The sequence below is a fragment of the Triticum urartu genome, chromosome 4, assembly GCF_003073215.2.
Source record: "Triticum urartu cultivar G1812 chromosome 4, Tu2.1, whole genome shotgun sequence".
NCBI lineage: Eukaryota > Viridiplantae > Streptophyta > Magnoliopsida > Poales > Poaceae > Triticum > Triticum urartu.
The window spans coordinates 544877071-544882009 of record NC_053025.1 but is presented as its reverse complement, the minus strand read 5'-3'; the positions used below and the strand labels follow the sequence as shown (position 1 = coordinate 544882009).

General features: G+C 47.5%; 1 pseudogene; it reads left to right on the top strand.

Annotated features, from left to right (window-relative positions):
* The first annotated feature begins 283 nt into the window (after positions 1–283).
* On the top strand, positions 284–3606 carry LOC125554084 (annotated as a pseudogene).
* The last annotated feature ends 1333 nt before the right edge of the window (positions 3607–4939 follow it).

Genomic DNA, 4939 nt, shown 5'->3' with positions numbered 1-4939 from the left:
GAGGGGGAGAAGATGGAATTGGAGTTGCATGTTGCCGATGTCGTCGATGATCACAAGATCAAGATGGAGAAAATGCGCTTGAAGATTAGAAAGATTAGAAAATATGCCATCGATAGTGAGGCTTGGTATCATTATGCTGTTGGATCCATTGTTACCTTAGTTGCGATCTTGATCGTATTTGTTGTTGCATTTAAATGCTTTAGCTAGAGAGTTATTTGTTTGTTGTATTTAAGTGTTGTATGAACTTGTATTAATTTGGTCTATTCGGTGTTGTGTAATGAAGATGAGCCGACAATGGATGTACGATGACCGATGCTCTCCCCAGTTCGTTGAGGGCGTGCATATTTTTCTGCTTGCGGCTGAGGCAAACAAGCGGGCGGATGGTTTTATGCCTTATCCATGTGCTCGCTGTAAGAATGGTCACAATTACTCTACGTCAAGAACCATTCACGTCCACCTGTTTAAGTCCGGTTTCATGCCCCACTATAATGTTTGGACCAAGCACGGAGAAAGAGGGGTTATGTTGGAAGACAATGAAGAACAAGAGGACGACGATAGCTATCCTGGCCATGGGTTCCCTGAATACGATGATACAAAAATGGGGGAAGAAGCTGAGCCGGTAATGCAGGAAGAAGCTGAGCCGGCAATGCGGGAAGAAGCTGAAGAAGAAGCATCAGATGAGCCCGTTGATGATCTAGGTTGGGCCATTGCCGATGCAAAGAGAAACTGCGCAAGTGATTTGGAGAAAAAGAAGTTGCAGCGCATGTTAGAGGATCACAAAAAATTGTTGTACCCGAATTGCATAGGTGACAAGAAAAAGCTGGGCACCACACTGGAATTGCTGCAATGGAAGGCAGAGAATTATCTGACAAGGGATTTGGAAAGTTGCTGGTAATGATAAAGGATATGCTTCCAAAGGACAACGAATTGCCCGAGAGTACGTACGAAGCAAAGAAGGCTGTCTGCCCTCTAGGGTTAGAGGTGCAGAAGATACATGCATGCCCTAATGATTGCATCCTCTACCGCGGTGAGTACGAGGATTTGAACGCTTGCCCGGTATGTGGTGCATTGCGCTATAAGATCAGCCGCGATGACCTTGGTGATGTCGAGGGCCGGCGCCCCAGGAAGAAGATTCCTGCCAAGGTGATGTGGTATGCTCCTATAATACCACGGTTGAAATGTTTGTTCCAAAACAAAGAGCATGCCAAGGCGATGCGATGGCACAGAGAAGACCGTAAGAAAGACAGAAAGTTGAGAGTACCCGCTGATGGGTTGCAGTGGAGAAAAATCGAAAGAAAGTACGGGAAGGAGTTTGCGGATGACGCAAGGAGCGTATGGTTTGGTCTAAGCGCAGATGGCATTAATCCTTTTGGGGAGCAGAGCAGCAACCATAGCAGCTGGCCTGTGACTCTGTGTTTGTATAACCTTCCTCCTTGGTTGTGCATGAAGCGGAAGTTCATTATGATGCCAGTGCTCATCCAAGGCCCTAAGCAACCCGACAACGACATTGATTTGTACCTAAGGCCATTAGTTGAAGAACTCTTACAACTGTGGAATGGAACAGGTGTACGTGCGTGGGATGAGCACATGTGGGAAGAATTTGACCTAAAGGCATTGCTATTCGTGACCATCAATGATTGGCCTGCTCTCAGTAACCTTTCAGGACAGACAAACAAGGGATACCGCGCATGCACCCACTGTTTGGACGATACCGACAGTATATATTTGGCTAATAAGAATGTGTACCTGGGACATCGTCGATTTCTTCCGAGCAGGCATCCCGTAAGAAAGAAAGGCAAGCATTTCAAAGGTGAGGCGGATCACCGGACGAAGCCTCGCCACCGTACTGGTGCTGATGTACATGATATGGTCAAGGATTTGAAGGTGGTCTTTGGAAAGGGTCTTGGTGGACAACCTGTTCCGGATGACGCTGACGGACGCGCACCCATGTGGAAGAAGAAATCTATATTTTGGGACCTGCCCTATTGGAAAGACCTCGAGGTCCGCTCCACAATCGACGTGATGCACGTGACGAAGAATCTTTGTGTGACCCTTCTTGGCTTCTTGGGCGTGTATGGGAAGACAAAATATACACCTGAGGCACGGGAGGACCAGCAACGTATGCACGGAAAAGACGGCATACATCAGGGTCATGCAAGCTACGCTCTTACCAAAGAAGAGAAGGAAATCTTCTTTGAATGCCTGCTCAGTATTAAGGTACCGTCTGGCTTCTCGTCGAATATAAAGGGAATAATAAACATGGCAGAGAAAAAGTTCCAGAACCTAAAGTCTCATGACTGCCACGTGATTATGACGCAACTGCTTCCGGTTGCATTGAGGGGGCTTCTACCAGAAAACGCTTGATTAGCCATTGTGAAGCTATGTGCATTTCTCAATGCAATCTCTCAGAAGGTAATCGATCTAGAAATCATACCAAGGTTACAGAATAATTTGGTGCAATGTCTTGTCAGTTTTGAGTTGGTGTTCCCACCATCCTTCTTCAACATCACGCACGTCCTAGTTCACCTATGCGAAGAGATTAACGTTTTGGGTCCTGTATTTCTACACAATATGTTCCCCTTTGAGAGGTTCATGGGAGTCTTAAAGAAATATGTTCATAACCGTGCTAGGCCAGAAGGAAGCATCTCCAAGGGCCGTCAAAATGAGGAGGTCATTGAGTTTTGTATTGACTTTATTCCTGACCTTAAGCCGATTGGTGTTCCTGAATCGCGGCATAAGGGCAGACTGGATGGAAAAGGCACGCTAGGAGGGGAACAAATAATATGTATGGATGGACATTCTCTCACTGAAGCACACTACAGAGTTCTATAGAATTCCGCCTTGGTGGCTCGTTATATGGATGAACACAAGAATTTGCTACGCTCCAAACACCCGGAGCGGTCTGATGACTGGATTACACGTGAACAAACCAGGAGTTTCGCCAGTTGGTTGCAAGCACGTACCATGCATGACACCTCTATTGAAGATGACCTGTACTTGCTGTCCTAGTTACCATCTTCGAATATAATGACTTTCAAAGGGTACGAGATAAATGGTAATACATTTTACACGATCGCCCAAGATAAGAAGAGCACCAACCAAAACAGTGGTGTCCGCTTTGATGCAGAAACCAAGATGGGAAAGGAAACATATTATGGTTATATACAGGACATATGGGAACTTGACTATCGACGTGGTTTGAAGGTCCCTTTGTTTCGGTGCAAATGGGTCAATATGACACGAGGCGGGGTAACAGAAGACCCGCAGTACGGAATGACAACAGTGGAACTCAACAATCTTGCGTATGCAGACGAACCATTCGTCCTAGCCAATGATGTGGCACAGGTTTTCTATGTGAAGGACATGTCTACCAAGCCAAGAAAAAGAAAAGATAAGGAAGCGAATGCATCGTACGATGAGCCAAAGCGGCACATAGTTCTTTCTGGGAAGAGAAACATTGTGGGAGTGGATGACAAGACAGACAAGTCAGAAGATTATGAAAAGTTTGATGAAATTGCTCCATTCACAGTGAATATTGACCCGAGCATCCCGTTAAATGATGAAGATTTTCCATGGTTACGGTGCAAAGGGACACACGCGAAGAAAAAGTTTCACACCCAAAGATCTGGGATGTGATCGGCTTCACTAGCTATCATCACTTTCTTCTGTGTTTCACACCCAGAAGGGAATCTTTATAATAGTCAGGGTAGTTAATTATGTGTTTTGGCATTTGAAACGCGAAGAAATTTTATGTGCAAACAAATTCTTTCATGCCTTCACTGATTTTTAAAGATAACTTATTCACAAACTAGTGATTCACACTAATTTCAAATAATTCAAAATTTAAACTATTCAAATTTGAAAACTACGTGCACTAACAGAAAGTTTGTAATTTTTTGTACCTAAAGCAAAAATATTCACAAAGAAACTCTAAATACAAAAAAAACAACTCAAAAATAAATAAAGCAAAAAAAGCCCGCCTACTAGGCTAGAGCGGCCTGCATACGACTAGAAACCCAACCCGTTGTTGGGCCAGGATGCAGGCCCGCAAAGGCCCAGTAGGCCCACGGGGCAGCACAACACAGGTAGGCCCAGAAGGCCTGCATTTGAGAGGAGCTCGAAGGAGCAGCCGCGGCTGGGTTTATAAACCAGTGCGGCTGCCCTTCGCTAGGCGAGGTGGGACTAAACTTTGCACCCCTCGCCTGGCAGCGCATCCCCCTTTAGTACCGGTTCGTGGCACCAACCGGTACTAAAGGGGGGGCCATTAGTACCGGTTGGAGCCACCAACCGGTACTAAAGGGGGTCGCTTCCCGCTGCTTGGCCTGGCCAAAACAGGCCTTTAGTACCAGTTGGTGGTTCCAACCGGTACTAAAGGTGTCCCCTATATAAGAAACACTTCGAAAATTTTTAGTTTCTCATCTCCCACTTCTCTCTGCCGCCGCCCAGTCCCGCGCCGTCACCGCCCCTGTCGCGCCGTCCCCGTCGACTCCGCGACGCCCCCGTCCTCGTCGCGTCGTCCCTGTCGACTCCGCGGCGCCCCCGTCGCCGGCCTGTCGCCGCACCGGCTCGTCGCCGTCCCTGTCGCCGCACCGGCCCATCGCCGATCCCCTCGCTTCGCTGTCGCCGTCGCCTTTGGATCGACCTCGCCTCGCCGTCGCCGTCGCCTCGACCTTGCCCGCGCGCGCTGTGAGCCCCTCCCCCGGCCCCTCTCCTCCCTCCAAGCGATCAAAGCCACACCGCGCGCCGGCGCCGACCGTAGCGCACACACATGCGCGCGCGCACACACACACACTACATGCACACACACACACACACACTACACACACACACTACACGCGCACACACACACAATTTTTCTGTTTCTAGCTTTTAGTTTTTTCTGTTTTTCTGTTTTTCATACAAAGTTTTAGATGAATTAATTAATTAGATGAATTTTATA